The sequence below is a fragment of the Pantherophis guttatus genome, chromosome 1 (assembly GCF_059756535.1).
Source record: "Pantherophis guttatus breed Tessera chromosome 1, ASM5975653v1, whole genome shotgun sequence".
In the NCBI taxonomy this organism is placed as follows: Eukaryota; Metazoa; Chordata; class Lepidosauria; order Squamata; family Colubridae; genus Pantherophis; species Pantherophis guttatus.
The window spans coordinates 181,308,212-181,328,511 of record NC_142063.1 but is presented as its reverse complement, the minus strand read 5'-3'; the positions used below and the strand labels follow the sequence as shown (position 1 = coordinate 181,328,511).

General features: G+C 45.2%; 1 long non-coding RNA gene across 1 annotated transcript in view; it reads right to left on the bottom strand.

Annotated features, from left to right (window-relative positions):
- Nucleotides 1–20,300, bottom strand: part of LOC148116649 (uncharacterized) — a 39,683-nt gene that overhangs the window by 8,536 nt on the left and 10,847 nt on the right. Inside the window, exon 4 of the long non-coding RNA XR_015732091.1 lies at nucleotides 14,809–14,955. This is a non-coding gene — a long non-coding RNA (uncharacterized LOC148116649). The remainder of the gene's footprint in view (nucleotides 1–14,808; nucleotides 14,956–20,300) is intronic.

Genomic DNA, 20,300 nt, shown 5'->3' with positions numbered 1-20,300 from the left:
ATAAAAAAAAAAGGGCCGTTGCCTTGTTGTATTGATAGACTGGTTTTGTTTATAGATACTTATTGCATTTCTTACAAAAAAAAAAATATCAAAAAAAGCATATAGATATATATATAGTACAATTTATATTACTGATATTCAATCATCTATATAGAATTGATAAGTTTCTATTTACAATTACTTAATTAATAAATACTAATTCATTGGGGTGATTGATCATGGAGGACAGGGAGGAAGGTGCTCTTTCTTCTGATATGGACAGGAGTCCCTCTCCCTCCACAGTACCTTCCCCTAAACAGCTCAGGGGGAAGAAATCTAAGGCTTCCAGGCAGGTAAAGTCCTCCAAATCTGCCACAGAAGATAAAGATGCCCAAAGGAGGCATAAAGCATTAGAAAAGCAGTTTGCTAAGGCTAGGCAATGGGCCCAGGACCCTGGTCAAGGACCAATTCCTGAAGGCTTGAGCCATGAGGTGACCTGTGAGCCCTCGGCCTCTCATAATATAGAATTGTTGGCTAGTGGTCTGAGGGAGGATGGACCATCGACCTCTCAGGAGGTTCAAATTTCTGCGACTAACCAGTCAAGGGCTAGTGTCAGGTCCCGCTCATCTAGTTTTGCAAGCCATTTTTCTCAAGCTTCCAGGTCAGGCCCTGAAGCTACCTTTACACCCACTGCAGCCGGCCTCCGCCCTGAAGCGGGCCCAGGGTTCCCTCAGCCTGTGGATTTTCAGTCCTTTTTTACTCAGGCCATGTCCCATATGTATCAAATGGGGTTGCAACAAGCCACTGGTGCCTTCCCTGCTCCTACGTGCCCTACTACTTCTGCCTTTTCCATGCATCCCCCTGGTGCACAACATCAACAGCAATCTGTTGCCTGTAGCCTTGTGCCTGAATCAGCCCGGGAGGACGATTTACTAGATGACTTTGAGATGTCAGAGGATGAAGAAGAGATTCAGGACAAGCCGGCTTTTCCGGGTCTATTTAAGCCTTCTTTGTTTCGCTCTCTCCTACACAAGGCAAAAGCTGCCACTAATATGGATTCCACGCCTCTTCAGGGTTCTTCTTCTTCTACTCCATCTGGCCCCAATAGTAACTTGTTCAATCTTCCTCAACCTGATGAGGACTTTGTTCCCTGTCTGGATCTTTTCTGCCAGGTTGTTCAAAAGCCTTGGGACCACCCCGCCTCGTTGTCGGGTCCGAATTCATTTGATCGAAAGCTCTATGCCTCGGCTCCTGCGCTGGATGCCCTCCTGCAGTTACCTACAATTGATGATCCGGTGGCGAGTCTCACATCGTCCTCCATCCTGGTAGGTGAGGCTGGGGATGGTCTCAAGTTTGAGGACAAACGAGCCGAAATGGGGTTTCGTAAAACACACCAAGTGGCAGCTTGGGCCATTCGTGCTGCAACCTCCTCATCATTTTTTAATCGGGCATCGCTGGTGTGGTTGCGTCAATTGAAGGACAGACTTCCCCCGGAGGACGCATGATTACAGCAGGACCTGGCCAAACTGGTCGCAGCTGCTGAATATTTGGCTGATGCGTCTTTGGACGCAGCTAAATTCGCTTCCCGGGCCTTAGCTTCGACAGTATCTTCAAGACGTCTCTTGTGGCTCCGTAACTGGAGAGCTGATGCCAAGTCCAAGTGGCGCTTAACTGCTGCCCCTTACAAAGGCCCTGCCTTATTTGGCTCATCCCTGGACTCTGTGTTGGTCGAGAATAGGGATAAGAAGAAGGTGTTACCCACGTCCTTCTGACGTCAGGACAGGCGCTATGTACCTTATAATCGACAGCCCTTTCGACAGGAGCAAGGCGCCGGGGGCGCCTCTTACTACAGATCTTCGCAGTCTCAGTACCAGCCAACTTCGGACAGGGCGCCCTTTCGTGACCGCGGTCGCCGACAATCCAACTTCAGGCGACCTTTCAGACAGTCGGCGGGCCGTTTTTCCAGGCGCGGTAAGTGACTCACCGCCTCTGGTCCCAATCGGGGGCAGGCTCCAGGCATTCTCTCACCTGTGGCCAACTACCACCTCGGATGCCTGGATTGTCCAAACTGTCACCGAAGGGTTACGTTTGGAATTCACCACCATGCCACAGGACTTTTATCTTCAATGCCCTTGGCCACTTCAGCCGGAGAAGCAATCTCTTCTGCTGCTCAAAATTCACCATCTGTTGCAAATCCAGGCCATAGAACGGGTTCCATTGCATCAACTCAAAACCGGCTTTTATTCAACACTATTCCTGGTACCGAAATCCTCGGGCGATTGGAGAGGCATTTTGAACCTACGACGGCTCAATCAACACATCTTGTACCATCGGTTCAAAATGCATTCCCTCAAGTCTCTGCTAGGCTGCATTTGTCGGGGAGATCTGATGCAATCTGTAGATCTAAAGGAAGCGTACCTGCACGTCCCCATTCATCAGTCGCACAGGAAGTACCTCCGGTTTGCGTTTGGGGACCACCACTTTCAATATCGGGCTATGCCATTCGGCCTTTCGTCCGCTCCGAGGACCTTTATGAAGTTACTAGCGGCAGTAGCGGCGTCGCTCAGAGAAATTCCTGTTCGTCTAGCATGCTACCTCGACGACATTTTGATCCTGTCGTCTTCTCCCGAACAGGCGACCCAGGACCGGGAGCTAGTACTTCAGTCCCTTCAAGACCACGGGTTCACTTTGAATCTTGCCAAAAGCCATCTTGTTCCCACATCGAGTATCCTACATCTCGGAGCAACAATAGATTTGACACTGTGTGTGGTCTCCCTATCTCCCGACAGACAAGCCAGCATTCGGGAACTGACATCTCAAGTCTTACTACGCCGGACTGTGACCTTACTGTCTCTCTCCCAGCTTCTGGGGAAGTTGATATCATGCATAGACATTGTTCCGTGGGCGCGTTTCCATCTTCGTCGCCTCCAATGGTTCCTGCTCCCTTACCAGAGACAAGGTCGAGCAGAGTCTCTTCTCAAGGTAAAGGTTCCAGCTCCCGTTCGCCTTTCCCTGAGGTGGTGGCTGTCTCCGGCCCTCAACAAGGGTTCCCCCTTTCTGGAACCAGCTCGGATGGTGTTGACCACGGACGCAAGTCTGCGAGGCTGGGGGGCTCACCTCGACCGTCAGCTAGCCCAAGGTGCCTGGTCGTCGGCGGAAAAGCTGCACAATATAAATTGGCTAGAGCTCAGAGCGGTCCGACTCGCCCTGATACACTTCAAACGCCTTGTATATCGCCAGGACCTTCTGATTCTAACGGACAATGTGGCCACCAAGGCCCATATCAACAAACAAGGGGGGACCCGCTCCTGGACACTAATGCAGGAGACGGAGCGTCTTCTGTCATGGGCGGAGCTCCACCTCTCGTCGATAAAAGCCGAACACATCTCGGGGACTCTCAATCGAGAAGCAGATTGGCTCAGCAGAGACCAAATAGATCACGCCGAGTGGAGGTTGGACCCCGGCTTGTTCCAGGACCTGTCCAGGGGGTTCGGCCTTCCCCTAGTGGACCTGTTTGCGACGGCTCAGAACACCCAATTGCCGAGATTCTTCTCCCGCTATCCATGTCCAGCAGCGGAGGGGCTGGATGCTCTTCGAAGTCAGTGGCCCCGGGGCCTTCTTTATGCCTTCCCTCCCCTTCCTGTCATCTCCAAGGTCGTGCGGAAGGTCATTCACAAACGGGTGAACCTTCTACTGGTAGCACCGTATTGGCCCCGTCGAGAGTGGTTCGCCGACCTCAAGAACTTATCGGTCGAACCACCGTGCAAGATTCCACCCGGCAAGATAGTACTAACTCAAGGAGCCATCCGTCATCCGGAACCAGAATGGCTTCGATTAGCCGTGTGGCATTTGAGCGCATAAAGCTCATCAAGGACAATTTGTCTGACGACGTTATTTCCATTATTCAGGCAGCTCGAAGACCATCAACAATTCGTATTTATAACGCCTCATGGGCTGCCTTCACGAGATGGTGCGGGGATCATCACGTAGATCCCACAACTGCTTCTGTTCCGGACATTCTGTGTTTTCTGCATGCAGGATTCTCCAAGGGCTTGGCTCCCGCGACTCTACGCCGACAGGTGGCGGCTCTGGCAACTGTCCTGTCAGGAGAGGCTTGTGTTCCTTTGTCTCAGGACCCCAGAATCAGTTCCTTTCTCCAAGGGGTTTCAAACTTACGGCCGCCGCCGATTCACCGCTACCCCACTTGGGACCTTACCTTAGTGTTGCAGGCCTTAACGGGTCCACCGTTCGAACCCATTGCTTCGTCCAGCCTACGCTTCTTGTCTTTAAAGATGGCCTTTTTGTTGGCAATTACTTCGGCTCGCAGGGTGTCTGAAATTGCAGCTTTGTCCATGAGGAGTGATCTCTGCGTTTTCTATCCAGACCGGGTCGTTTTACGCCTAGACCCAGCCTTTGTGCCCAAAGTGAACACTCGTTTTCATCGAGCCCAAGAACTCGTCTTGCCTAATTTCTGCCCGAACCCTCGTCACCCTGCTGAGAGGCGATGGCATACATTGGATGTCCGACGGGCATTGAGAAGATATCTTAAAAGGACTTCCTCCTTTCGCAAGACTGAGGCGCTGCTGGTGTCTTTCCTTCCCTCCTCCTTGGGTCAGAAGGTTTCCTCAACTACAGTAGGCAGGTGGCTCAAAGCCTGTATAGCTAAGGCATATGAATTGAGGGAGGCCCCTGTCCCAGGTGGTATAATGCCCCATTCTACTCGTAGCGCCGCAACCTCAGCGGCTTGGGCTACCCAGGCTTCAGTAGATGATATTTGCCGGGCGGCCACATGGTCTTCCCTTTCTTCCTTTGTAAGTCACTATAGGCTAGATAAGTTTGCCTCTGCAGATGCTGCCTTTGGCAGAAGGGTGTTACAGGCTGTAATCTCTCCACAAGGCCAGTCTTTGGCTTAGTTCCCTCCCTTTTTCTCCTTCAACTTGGGTATGTCCCATTCTAAGGAGTGTCTGAACAGCGAGGAGGAAAATGGTCGTTGCTTACCTGAACGACCCTTTTATCCTCGCTGTGAAGACACTCCGTCCCTCCCTGATCTTCGCCGGGTCTGGCCTTGGTGGGGGTCTGCTTTTCTTTCCCTAGTTGTCTAGCTGTCTGCTTCCTGTTCGGCTATCCGGTGGTGTGTCTTCGTGACCGTCCTAATGCTCTTGGACCAAGTGTCTTCGTGAAAAGTCTGAGGAAGGAGCAGGAAGTGAGGTGGATCCAGCTCCAGAGGGATTTTGATTGACACTCAGCTGTGCAAATAGGAGTGATCTATACCCATTCTAAGGAGTGTCTTCACAGCGAGGATAAAAGGGTCGTTCAGGTAAGCAACGACCATTTCCCAATTCCTCCTGGTCTAGTATATTCATTTTGTGTCTCAACATTGTCAAGTTCTCTTTTGTCACCTTATCTCCTGGATTTTGTTGTAATTTCTTTTCCATGTCCCCAATTTCTTGCTGAAGAGCTTTTTGTGCCTTCCGTTTTTCTTTATTTTTATGTGCATTATAGGTTATTGTTAATCCTCTTAGGTATGCCTTCATTGTGTCCCATAGGTTTGTTCGGGATGTTTCTTGGTTTTCATTTTCTTTAAAAAATAGTTTCAATTCTCCCATAATTTTTTCTATGTATTCCTTTTCTCTTAAAATTTGTGTGTTTAGCCTCCATCTCCTAAACTTTTTTTCTCTGTGGGGCTTTCCATTTTATTTCTAGGGGATTTTATTTCTAGGGGATTGTGATCTGCCCATATATTAGGAGTAATTTCTGCAGCGTCAATTTCCAATCCCAATCTTTTGCTAACCCACATCATATCTATTCTAGACCATGATACTTGGGGATTTGAGAAGAAGGTATATTTTCTCTCATTTGGATGTAGGGTCCTCCAAATGTCTATTAGATTCAGTTCCTCTGTTAAGTCAAAAAAAGGTTGGGGTAGTTTATCTCTCTTTTTTTGTTTACTTTGCTGCTCTTATAATCTTTGCCAGTATTCGTTATTCCATTAAAGTCGCCCACTATGCAGATATTACTATATTCCATTTTACTTATTTGTTCATGTAATTTTTTGTAGTATTCCCCCTGGTTTTTATTTGGGGCATAGATGGCTACCAGTAGTATTGGTGAGTTTCCTCTTTTTATCTCTACCATTATAATTTTATCTCTACCATTATCTCTACCATTAGCGTTCTTCCTTTGGAATCAGCAAATTTTTGTTCCGCAACAATCCCTCCTTTAACATATATTGCTACCCCCCTTTTTTTCCCCGCTAACGCTGTAAAGTTTTTCCCTAATTTGTTGTATTGTAGATATTTTTCATCTTGCTTTCTTATATGGACTTCCTGGAGGCATATAATATCGACATTTCATTTGGCTAGTTCAGTTTTTGTCTCCTCTTTCTATTCTCGTTCAGACCATTAACATTTATCGACATTAATTTCCAACCTTCCATTTCCAGTTTCCCCGAACGGAGTTAGTTTTTGTTTGCTCTTGTGACTCTTTTGAGTTCTTGGTTTCATTCCTTTTGTGTCCTTGCCTTCTTTTTCTTCTGTTTCCTTCTTTTCCGGGGATCCTTCTTTGGAATCTCGTTGCTGAGGGATTTCCTCTTCTTGGGCTGCTGTTTCAGTTTCTTCCTTACTGCTCTGCTCTTCTTCCATCCCTTCTAATTGATCTAGAAGGTCTTGTGCAGTTACAAGACTATCTATCTTGATTTTCCCCCCAAGCCACGTGATTAGCATGCCTTCCAGTAGGATCCATCTAAACAAGATGTTTCTTTTGTTTAGTTGCATGGCTAGGAAACAATAGTCTTTTCGCAGTTCCCTCACTCTCCTAGGGACCTGCTTCAGCGTTATCACTTCCTTCCCCCTATAAATCATCGGCTCTTCCCTTGTTATATTATATAATATGTCTCTGATTTTTTGCCTGGCAAACCTAATATGGACCTCCCTTGGCAGCTCATGCTTTCTGGCATAGTTTGTCTGTACCCAATACACTTCATCCAACTCTTTTATTATTTCCTGTTTCTCCTGTTGTAGGGCCTCGGCAATCAACTCTGCCATCACTTGTCCCAAATCTTCCTCTTTATCTTCCATTACATTTTGGAATCGAAGGCCGCCTGGTCCATCTCCAATTGAATGATGGAATCCTCGAGTTCTCTATTTTGAGCCATCAACTTTTGGTCTACCAATTCAAGCTTTTTTTCATTTTGTTCCACCCTGGTTTCAACTTTCTCCATTTTTTGTTCATTTTTATGAATTGACTCTTGTATGTCATTCATCTTGCAATCTAAAGATTGGATGTCTATCTTTAGTTCATCATGGTTGCTGGACATTTTCTCCTGCATTTTTACCATCGTTTCTTGTATCAGTGTCAGGGTGGATTGCATGGCATACATTGTTGGAATTACCACAAATTTTTCGGTTTTAGATAGTCCTTCTGTTGATTTTTGAGTTGTGGGTGAGGCCATAGTAATTGTGGGGTTTGAGGTAGTTTTTTTTCCTGTTCTTAACACTGTTGTGGAAAGACTTGTCATCTCTTTCAGGATCCTCTTCTGATCTCTCACTATCCTTTCAATGTTCCTCCAAACTATCATCCACTAAAGTTACCTAATTTACTTTTTCTTATTCTCCTTATCTATCGTTGTCTTAATTTCTAGTATTACTAAACATGACCTTAATCATGTCCAAAGAAAGCTTGTATCTATAATTCTATACCTTGTATTTCCTTGTTGCCTATATTTCCTGTGTTTCTTATGTTTTGTTTTCCCTACAGAGAGATGAGCTCACCATCAGAAATTATCCTATAATCTTAAGAGAAAGTCTTCAATTTCTGTACAATAATATCTATATTCAAATACATAAAAATTAAGTTAATCAATATATATTAGTCAATATCTAAATCTAAAGTATCCAATTTATCTACTTAGCTTATAATTAATTAATTATGGTTATAAATAGTTAATTCAATTAATCTTACCAAAAAAAATCTTGTTTCTATGCAATAAGATACATTTATAAGTATATAAAAAATAGAGAGTTATCAACTATTGTTTCTGTATTTCAATTACTATTCGATTATTTGCCTATTAAAATATATGATGTTTATATAAACTACTATCAATTTATTACTAATTAATAATAAAAAAGGGGGGAAGTCACAAAAAAGATAGAAAAGCAAGAGTAAGGTACTTTAACTTTATAGATCTGTTCCAAGGAGCAAGTCCAAAGTTCTTTCACTTTATTCATTGGAATTCGTTATTGTTTTTTGTTTCAGGTATTTTTAATGGCTTTTTAGCAGTTTCCATTCATTAATCCAGTTCAGTTCCAAACCTTTTAAACTCGGGTGTTTTCAAAGTCCTCGTTCTGCTTCTCCATTCTAATACAGCAATTTCTCCGATTAGTTCAAGTTATTCAAATATACACTCGATGCACCTTTCTTGATTCCGTTGGACGCTCCTCTTCTACTGCCTGCTCCTTGTAATGGCCGTGCTTCCTGCTTCCTTCCTTTTCGATCTCAACCTAAATCTCCGTCTACTGGTCTCTCCGTCGAATCTCTCCATAGTAGCAACATTTCTTCCACTTTATTATTACTCGTAGCGACCCACTGATCTTTCTCCTTGTGCCTCCGCTACGGTAGAATGATCTCCTTATTCTCCCGTGACATCCTGTCGGTTCAGCTTATCAAATCGTTCTCCTTCCGCCAAGTCGCCGCTCGGTTTCCTTTTGTGAGTCTTCTCTCCTGACAGGACCGATCTCTCTTCTCCAATTTTCTAGGTCGCTACTGTGATCAGGGAGAAAGGACTCCGCTCCTGACACTGCCTCCACTGATCTTCTTCACTCCCTGGCTCTTTGCTGGCTTATCATGGCCTCGGGTCCGCCATTGAATGATAGACGCAATCGTGCTGGGGTTAACAGAGGCGTCTGGTCGAGTGGGGAGTGCTCACACCGTGCTTTTCTGCTTGCCTGACTTCCTCTTTAGTTCGCAACGCTCTCCAAGCTTTTGCGCCCCTAAGGGTCCCCCAAAACACGAAGAAATCCGGGGTTGGGGAGCAGAGATTGCTCTCCTATCTCCGTATCGCCACGAGTCACCAACTGGAAGTCCCAAGTTAGGTAATAGTCTTATTCCTAACATCCTCCCCTTTGGATAGGTCAATATATAACACCTTACATCCTCAAACCATAGTACTCACAACACGCTTTGTGCTTAATTGCACCCTGAGCCTTTGTGAAATGATCTGAAATATTGTGTTCAGTCATACAGTACTCCAACTGAATCAATTTCCTTTGTATACACTGTCTAACATTTAAGTATCGCAAATCAGTATACTTAGACCGTGTTCTTACAGCTATATTAGTAGCCATATTTATTACAGATTGATTGTCCTCATAAATGACAAACGGATCATTCACAGTTAATCCCATATCCATTAACAATCGTTTATAACATACCAGTTCAGTTGTTGTGACTCCGACCCCCAAGGCCGATTTATCGGAGGGAGAAGGCTCCAAACATGAAGGAGAGGAGTTGGCCAGGCCTCCCTCTCCAGGACCCTCCTCTCTGGCAATGCCTCAGGTGTCTCCCGAAGGAGAAGAGATTGGCCAGGAGCCAGGTATCTCCTCATAGTTGGACAGTGACGGAGATAAGTCTTGGCTGGATCCACGCCAGCGTCGGAGAGACAAGCGCACGCAGCAGAAAAGGAGGCGTGCCAGAGATTAAGCTGAGTCACTGGACCACACCCCACAGGGGATAAAAGGGAGTGAGGTGGCCATTCAGACTCTGTGACGGACAAAACTAACTACTAGCGAGTCACATTGTATCTTTGAAACAACGTTATCTGCCTTGGATTTAATATGGACTGGACTTGACAATTCTTGAACTGTGTGTATCTTGTTTGGGTTTATCTGACGGAGGAACACCCCCTCCCTCTATGAGTAAAGTTCTTGGCAAGCAGCTACTGCGTTGTTGCCAATCCTCTTATCGAAAGAATTTGTTGCCTGCCAGTTTTATTTAACCCCTGGCTATCTGTTTGTGTGCATGTGTGAGACGGGGACAGAACATCAGTACACATTAAGGATAAACATGAAAACTCAGCTTCCATAGTTGACAAACTAATGTGCTTTTGCCTAATAGATTTCCATCCTATCAAAGCATTACCCAACATTACCACTATACCTGATGTTGACTTATGAGTTGCAAAATTTACATCAGAGTATGCTGTTAAAACTAAGTCACTACTAGGCTCCAAATATAACGAATAATGAATCGTTTGCTTCAGCTATCTAAGTATTCACTTAGCGGCTTGCCAGTGCCTTTCAGTAGGTTCAGCATTATATCTAGCCAGTTGATTTACACTGTAAGATATATCTGGCCTAGACCAATTACTCAGATATGACAGACTACCAATTAAGGATTGATATCGAATACAGGACTTTGAATATTACTATGCTTGAATTCCTGACTCATTGGTGTCTTAGCAGGCTTACAGAGCTCCATGTTGTAATGTTTCAGCAATTGGCTAACTTTCTTAGCTTGTGAAATTTTATAACCTTTCCTAGTTTTCACTATGTCAAGACCCAGATAATGTTTAATTTCTCCCAAATTTCTAATTTTGAACTTCTTTTGTAACACAAAAACAATTTCAGTTGCTTCATATTCGGGTTTGGTAATAATTGCTATATCATCAGTGAATAGCAATAACAGAGAATCTAAACCATCCTTTTTTCTCTTAAACAAACATGGATCAGTTTGCCAGCTACAAAACCCAGAGCAACTAACTCATTGACAATGCATTTATTCCACTCATAATCTGACTGCTTTAAGCCATAATATGCTCATTTATACATGAACAATATGCAGTACCTTCTCCAGATGCTTTCATTTTCCATCCATTGGCTAATGATACATGTTGTTTACTCTTGGTCATGTTAACAAACTTCTCTCTACTCCTAGTTATAGACTGTGATGCTCCACTGTCAACTACCCACAAATCATGGTTTACAGTTGTAGTTGAGCTGGATATATTGAACTAACATCCTTTTTAGCTCTCTGTTGACTACCACTATTCAGTTTCTTGACCTTTTTACAGAATCTAGCTATATGACCTTTAGCCCCACAAGAAAAACACTTTCTAACAGTATAGGCAGTTGAAGACAGGTTTTCTTCCTGTGGTTGTCTCTTTCTCAGTTGGTCTTTATCTTGCCTTCTTCTGGACTCTTCTAACAATCTTCCGGTTATGCCAGTCAATATCAGTTCATCTCTGGTCAGGACTTCCAATGAAGATATATAATCATCATAACTTTCATCCAAAGAAGAAAGAATGATATAAACCTGATGCAGCTCTGAAAAAATCAGCTCCTTTTCATGTAGCTCTTGTAAAGTTCCCTTCATAAACTCCAAATGAGCTAACATATCTCCACCTTTCCGAAGACGAGCTCTAAACAGTTTACGTGTAAGGTGTATGTGTGCACCCACACTATCACGAACATAAGTCCTCTTCAGAATGTCCCAACACTTGGCAGCAAACTCCTCACCACGAATATGGACTAGCTGCTGATCACTCAGTGTCAGTCCGCTTATACAAAGAGCGTTTTCATTATCCTGGTTAAATTTGGCTATTTTCTTTGCATCTTCATTGTCTGCTGGATCCCAAACATTTACATCCGGTGGATCATGAACTACAGCCCTTCTTTACGCAGAAGTAGGCTGCACTTCATAGACCAGGAAACATAATTCGTCCCATCAAAATGGGTTATCAGGGATATGCTGGTTGACTGTTCTTATGCCATCTTCACTTGGACAAAAAAACCACACAAAAACAGCTGTCTGAATAGGGTACTGTGTATTCACACTAACTCTCAGTATCCTGGGCCCATAACCAGTGTTAAGGAATAATCCTTGTGTAGCAAGGGTGTGCACATGAAAGTGGTTGAGAGTAGTTATGAATAAGCACGGTCACCACACAGATACACTGAGTTGTTTTACAGTTTACTTTCAGGAAAAATAAAGCACAGTCCAATAAACAAAGTCTTCATACCAGTCATATTAATCATACACAGTAAACGGTTCTTCTGGAGGTGCAAACAGTAATACAGTAAGTCAGATAGAGATATCAGAGAGCCAGAACAAAGAAAACAAGCCATGTTTCTAGCTCCCTCTTAAGGACATTGGCAACACAGCTAACCAATCAGGACCCAGTATGATGCAATACAGCAGTCTTAAAGCTATACAATACAATTGCAATACACTGCAAACATACATTGATGGTTTATATATTGCCAACCCAACAAGTTAGGTAATAATCTTATTCCTAACACAATAACTCAATCCATAGTAGCACTAGCTTCACCCCGTTTAAAGTTGCTTCTGGTCAGGATTTTGTCCCTATACCAGAACTGCCCCAGGGGAAGCCTCAGATCCCCTCCTTAGTGGAGTGGATTGAACAGCTTCAATGTATTTGGCCCGTCACCCATAAGGCACTAGACAAGGCATATCAAGCCCATAAAAAACAAGCCAACAAGAAAAGAACTAAACTGAAAGAGTTCCAGGTAGGGGACAGGGTCTTCCTATCTACAAAGTACTTACAAGAAATCTAAGAAACTGGAGCCCAAGTATGTAGGTCCTTTCCCCATAGTTAGGATCGTCAATCCGGTCATGGTACAGTTAGAGCTTCCTAAAACCCTTAGGTGGATCCACCCTGTGTTTCATGTTAGCTTGTTAAAGCCTGAGCATGTATCTCCTCTTTGACCAGCCCAACGTGCCCCTCCAGTTCCCTTCCTCATTGAAGGTAAGCAACATTTTGAAGTCAAGGAGATCCTGGATTCCAGGAAACATAGGGGCAAAGTACAATATTTGGTGGCCTGGAAACATTCCCCCCCCACTCACAGTCTGAATGGGTGAACAGTCAGAATGTCCAAGCCCCCAAACTCCTTCAACTGTTTCACACTAAATACCCTGACAAGCCTTAATGTTATTTTACTCTCCTGTATTGTAGATTGCTTCTATCCTGTCTTCTTTGTCTTATGTTTTTTTCTTAGGACTAACGCCTCTACTGCAGGAGGGCAGAATGTCAGCCAGAACTCCAGCATGGGTTTTCCCTTTGATGCTTGCTTGCTATCGGCTGCCATAGTAACGGGGAGGGGGAGGGGCATGGCATTGGGGTTTGGGAAGTGTGCTGGTGTGATGAAGACCCATGTGAACTAAAAGGGAAGTTTGCTTTCAAGAATTACTAGGCTACTGAATGGATTTTTTATGTATGTATGTATGTATGTATGTATGTAATTTATATGCCACCCTTCTCCCGAAGGACTCAGGGCAGATTACAAAAAGAACATAAAAAATTACATAAACATTAAAATCGATTTAAAATTGATCAAAATAAATTCAAATTCAAATTTTTTTAAAAAATCAACCCTACGGATTCAGCCCATTTGGTGAAAAAGCCACGTCTTCAATTCGTGGTGGAAGGAGAGGAGGTCAGGAGCTGTTCTGAGGCCGGTGGGCAGCCCATTCCAGAGGATCGGCGCTCCCACAGAGAATGCTCTCCCCCTGGGAGCCGCCAGCTGACATTGTCTGGCTGACGGCACCCTGAGGAGGCCCACTCTGTGTGAGCGCACCGGACGATGGGAGGATGGCAGGAGATGACCCTGCAGGTACCCCGGGCCTAAGCCATGTAGGGCTTTATAGGTGAGCACCAGCACCTTGAAACGAACCCGAAGAACCACCAGTAGCCAGTGCAGCTCGCACAGGAGAGGTGTCACACGGGAGTACCCGTAACAACCCGGGCGGCCACCGTAATCTGGGAAGCCGCCGTAACCCGGGAAGCCCCCTAACAACCCGGGCGGCCGCATTCTGGACTAACTGTAGTCTCCGGGTGCATCCCAAGGGCATCCCCATGTAGAGGGCATTACAGTAGTCCAACCGAGACATAACAAGAGCATGAGTGACTGTGGCAAGGGCATCCCGATCTAGGAAAGGGAGCAACTGGCACACCAGGCACACCTGTGCGAAGGCCCCCCTGGTCACAGCCATCAAATGATCTTCTAAAGATAGCTGTGAGTCCAGGAGGACACCCAGATAGCAGACCCTTTCTGAGGGAGTAAGAACCTCCCCTCCGATCACTAGTGACGGGGCCACTAGATCGCCAGATGCCGGTATCCACAGCCACTCAGTCTTGGATGGGTTGAGTATGAGTCTGTTTCTTCCCATCCAGGCCCGCACCGCTTCCAGGCAACGGGACATCACAGAAAGGGCATCCCCAGGGTGATCCGGGGTGGAGATGTAAAGCTGAGTATTGTCAGCATATTGATGGTACCTCACCCCGAAACCACGAATGATCTCACTCAGCGGCTTCATATAGATGTTAAAGAGCAGGGGGGAGAGAACCAACCCCTGAGGCACCCCACATGTGACGGGCCTTGGGGTGGATCTCTCTTCCTCCGTCCATACAAACTGCGAGCGGCCCGAGAGGTAGGAAGAGAACCATCGTAAAATGGTGCCTCCTACCCCCAACCCCCTGAGTCGCTGCAGTAGGATACCATGGTCGATGATATCGAAAGCCGCTGAGAGGTCAAGAAGGACCAGGATGGAGGAGCAACCCCCATCCCTGGCCCACCAGAGATCATTCACTAGTTGTTTACACCTAGTCAAGGCCAACCGTCCTAGAATTCCAGATGAACGAAAACACATGACACTATGTGGGATGTAGATTGGACATTCAGTCTGGGACCTGGGGGGAGGGATTTGGGGAAACTTTCACTGTAACTTTTGCGCCTTTTGAATGAGATCTTGCCTTGCTTTAGCCATTATCATTTCAAACTCAGTAAAAGTACCTCTTCTCATCTGACTCACCTTCTCTTTCCTTCTGGCCAGATCTGTTGCCTGAAACGTGATGCACTTTTTTTGCCTCTGCACACCTCATGTTTGGAATTGGGAAGGAGATTGCAGGTCTGCCACCCGAAAACGCTTTCCTTTGGCATCAGGATTCCAAAGGAAAGCCTAGGAAGATACCACAATCAGCAGTTATTAGCACAGCCAAGAGAGGGGACCTTTTACACTTAAAATCTTTAAAATGTTCAAAAACATTTGCACAATAGCAAATGAATTCACAGAGTCTGGTTCTGCAAACTTTTATAAATCTTTTATTAATAATTCAGTTTCCTGAGTATCTTGCTGATTAATTGTAGTCACAAGATGGCTTCCAGAAAACATTTAATTTCATATACCTCTCTGATGAGTATCCTATATTGCCCACGAGCATTGCCTTAAAACAAAATATTAAGGAAAACCCCACTTCCACAGCTTAGAATCTTAAACTGCTCTTGGGCTGTCTCAGGTGTGGGAGCCACTGAGGTATGGGCATGTAGATTTGTGCTTGGAAATGGTTAGTAGATTCTCTCTAAACCAGGATAAAGAAAATACATGGAATTGTTGTGCAGTAAATTTTAGGGAGATATAACCCAAAAATTGACAACATCAGAACATTAGAAGAAGTAAAACAAGATTCTTTTAAAAAGGACAAACCTCACAGAATCTAAGACGGTTTTCATTCAAAAGATAAAGAGGTATCTCTTTATAGATAAATAGATAAAGATAAAGAGGCAAAGCAATAATCTTTGGAAGACCAGACAAAAGATATTTTGTCAGATCCCTAAAAGTGTCACTGTCAGATCCCTAAATTTAATCTTTAATCTTTAATTCCTAAAATTTAATCTTTAATCCCTAAACTTAATCACTGTCAGATCCCTAAAAGTGATACTGCCATTCAAGTGGAGGAAGGGGGGACTTGGATTCGATTTACTCGCATGGCCTGTGTCATCACATATTTTACAACCTATATCCTGGCGCCAAGGAGGCCTGAGATTCCCTTTACCTGCAGGAATTTATACGATAGCCATGTGGGTTGTCTCACTTTAAAGGGTAGTGGTGGGAATGCATGTTTGTTCGGGTTCTCAAAAGAAATAGTAAAGAAAACTTCTTCACACTTGTGTATTGGCTAAAATCTGCATTCTGACTTAAAGGGAAGGGTCTCTACCACTTTAATCCTACTGCTTTGCCTAAGGGCATTCAGATTGTGCTTTAGCTGGATGGCTGTCACTTCTGCTTAATAAAAGAATCCTTTTGAACAACCACGTTTCAAGAGTTCGTACTTTCTTAAGTTGGAAGGAGAGGCGATCCTTACAGAAAGCACAATCTGCAAAACGGTCAACCCAGAGAAGCAATCTTCGCTCTACTGAGGGGACCTTGCAAACCATGTGTGAACGAAGCAGAGAGCTGGGACAAACCAATTGCTAGGGAGAGACAGCAACCCCCACCCAGTCGGATGCCTGTTTCGTGCACCCCATCGGAAAGGATGAGATAACCCTGGAGAATCCTGAAAAGCCCCGCTGGTCAATTGGCACCGGGAAGAAAGATAGCTGGGATGAGAGAACCAGGGGAGTCACCCTCAACCGTGGCAACTGAAAACCGGGGTGGAAACTGGAACTAGAAGCCCTTGCTGACCAAGGGGGACTGACTGAAGCACCACTGAGGGAGGATTATCTGAAGAGGCATATAACCCAATTGGTGATGGAAACTTTGGAAAATCTCAACATCCGAAGGGAGCTAGGACAACAACCAAAGGGTGCGGAAGGGGCAGCCGTTGCGGAGGATGCCACAGGAGGCACCCCCCTTCTGGAGCCTGCCTATCGAGAGAGGGCGCAGCAGCAGTGGGAGAAGACCTAGCAAACCCTCCCCCCCAGGCAGCATGCACACCAGTGCCCATTCACAACCAGCCCCAGGTCCCGCAACTGGAAAGAGAAACTCCCTCCCTTGGGGTGAAGTTTGATGGGAATCCACAACAATTAGGATTCTTTCTGGCACATGTGCTAACCTACATGCAAGAGTATGGGCGTGATTTCCAAACCCAAGGATCCCGAGTGCGAGTTGTGACCCTAGCCCTAGAGGGTGCCGCAGCAAGGTGGATGGTGACCCTACATAACGCCAACACACCAGAATTGCAGAATTTCAACCGTTTCATGATGGCTCTGCGACATCGGTTCGAGGACCCACGGGCAGATCGCAAAGCACGCAACCGCATTAAGGTGGTGAAGCAAGGGCGACGGCCAGTAGCAGAGTATACTGAAGAATTCTGGGACCTCGCGTGTCGTGTGCACTGGCTGGAAGATATTTTGGTGAGCTGTTTCAAGGATGGGCTGAGTGATGATCTATACAATGCCTGCGTGGCCCAAGGGGCACCGAATGACCTACATGAATGGTATTTCACCGCCAAAGAAGCTGAGGTCGATATGGCCAGAAACCAGTAGCGAGCAGGGCGAGCATGGAAGAAATCCCCCCCCCCAATAGAAGCAAGAGCCCATCAAATCACAAACCGCATTCTCCCCAAGATCTTCAGCCTGTTTCAAGTGTGGAAAAGAGGGGCACCGAGCTGCAGAGTGTCGCTCGCAAACACCTGGCCGGAACCACCCACCGGAGGAGAACCTGGCAAAACTGGGTCAGCGTGGGAAGGAGACTGCCCTGAGGAACAGGCAGACCACAGAGAGCCCATCCCCTCCCCCCTTTGGGGAGGAAACCCTGGCATCTGAACATGAGGAATCACACTCATTCGGAAGCGATCCAGATGATGAGCCACTGGTAAGCAAACCAATTAAACCATTTACCCTCCCCTTAAGACTATTTATCCCAAACCAGGACAGGGAGATAAGTATCTCCGCTCTAGTGGATTCAGGGTGCACCCGTTGTTTGATCAGCCCAACCCTAGTAGAGAAGTTAGGGATTAATGTAAGAAAGCTGAAAAACCATATTGCTTTCTGCCAACTAGATGGATCAATAGCAGGAGGGGAGCCAGCTTCTTTTGCTACAGAGCCTCTACATATAGGCATCGGAAGCCACGAGGAGAGGCTTACATTTATAGTGGCACCTGGCATGGGATAGCCGTTGGGTCTGGGCCTTGCATGGCTGAAAAAATGGAACCCAAAAATCAATTGGAAACAAGGCATCATAAAATTTCAGATGAATGTGACTTTTGCTGAGTATCCACATAAAGGACTTGAGGGGGCAGAGAATCAAGAAACAGCCATGCCTGGTCACGCCACACCAACTGAGGGAATACAAGGATTTAGCTGAGGTTTTTAGCGAAAAAGCCTCAGATGAGCTCCCCCCACCGCGCCACTGACTGTGCAATAGAAATCTTACCCGGCGCAAAACTCCCTAAACCCAAGATGTATAGCATGTCACCGAGGGAGTTGGAAGAGCTGAGAACATTAATTGAGAAAAACCTAGTAAGGGGTTTCATCAAGCCAGCCTGACCAAAAATTGCAGCTCCAGTACTCTTTAGAGAGAAAAAAGATGGCTCAAAACGTCTCTGTGTTGATTTTAGAAACCTCAATACTATCAGTGTGGAGAACATGTATCCTCTCCCCCTTATGAAAGATATGTTAGCACACCTCGCTAAAGGGAAAATGTTTTCAAAGCTGGACTTAAGGGAGGCTTACTACCGTGTCAGAATTAAGGAGGGGGATGAGTGGAAAACGGCATTTAACACCCCCCTCGGCTGCTACCAATTCAAGGTGTTCCCCTTTGGGTTACAAGGAGCTCCTGCAGTGTTTATGCAGTTAATAAACGAAGTGCTGCATCAGCATTTATATAAGGGGGTCCTGGTCTACTTGGATGACATTTTAATCAATACTGAGACCAAAGCAGAACATGTAAAACTAGTCAGGGCAGTTTTAAACAAACTCTGCTCTGCCAAACTTTATGCCAAACTTTCCAAATGTGAATTCCACCAGGAGAAGATTGACTATTTGGGATACCGCATTTCACATCAGGGAGTTGAGATGGATCCTCCAAGTGTAGGCTGTACTTGATTGGGACCCTCCACGTAAACAGTTACAGAACTTCCTGGGGTTTGCCAACTTTTACCGCCAGTTTATCCCTGCTTTCGCTCAGATTGCCCTCCCCATCACCAAGCTCTTAAAAATGAAGGGGGAGGACAATCCTAAACCAAAGCAGCCATTGAACTGGACAATGGAATGCCAGGCAGCATTTGAAAAACTTAAAACGACTGTTCTCAGCAGAACCAATTCTAAAACACCCAGACACGGAGAAACCATTTGTCATACAGGCAGATGCCAGCGATGTGGCAATAGGAGCGGTCCTGCTTCAGAAGAATGAGCAAGACCAACTACAACCCTGCGCTTACACATCCAAAAAGTTGAATGAGACTGAGCAAAGGTGGGCCATTTGGGAGAAAGAGGCTTATGCAGTTCGTTGGGCATTGTTAACCTGGAGGCACTTCCTATAAGGTAGTAAGACTCCTTTTGAAGTCTGGACTGATCATAAAAATCTAGAAGCCCTAAAGACCCAAGGAAACTCTCCCGAAAACAAGTACGATGGGCTCAGTACTTTAAACGGTTTGATTTTACTCTAAAATATCTCCCAGGGGGGAAAAAACTTTCTGGCAGATGCACTATCCAGAAAACCGCAATACCATAGTGCAAAGTCAGACGTAATCAAACCCATAGTACAAAACAATCAACTAGCTGCTAAAGTAGTCACCAGATCCCAGGCAATACAAGAGACATTGATGGGCAATGACACCACCCAAAATTTTAAATAAGCATTGGCCACTGATGAATGGTTTTTGAACAACAAATCCAGCTGCCTGATGAAAGAAGACTTGGCTTGGGTGGGGGGGAAGTTGTATGTTCCTGCCAGCCAAAGACTATGCTTAATGGTAAGGTGCCATGACTCCAAATTAGCTGGACATTTTGGGTTTGTGAAAACTTTACACTTGATTAAAAGACAATTTTGGTGGCCATCACTAAAAAAGGACATAGAAAGCTATGTAGTTAGCTGCCCCATTTGTGAAGGAGCAAAAAGACGCCAGGGGAAATCCCCAGGTCTATTGCAGAAGGTAACTGAACCTTCAGCGCCTTGGAGAGAGATTGCTATGGATTTCATTGTGGAATTGCCAAACAGTGAGGGAAATACTGTTATTTGGGTTGTGACAGACCTATTTTCAAAATAGGCACATTTTATACCCTGCCAAAAGATCCCAACTGCTAAAAGTTTAGCCAAATTATTCCTAATACACATTTATCGACTTCATGGTGCTCCACAAAGGATCATCTCCGACAGAGGGACTCAATTCACCTCCAACTTTTGGAGGGCGTTTTTGGGCTTACTTCATTGTGGAATTGCCAAACAGTGAGGGAAATACTGTTATTTGGGTTGTGACAGACCTATTTTCAAAATAGGCACATTTTATACCCTGCCAAAAGATCCCAACTGCTAAAAGTTTAGCCAAATTATTCCTAATACACATTTATCGACTTCATGGTGCT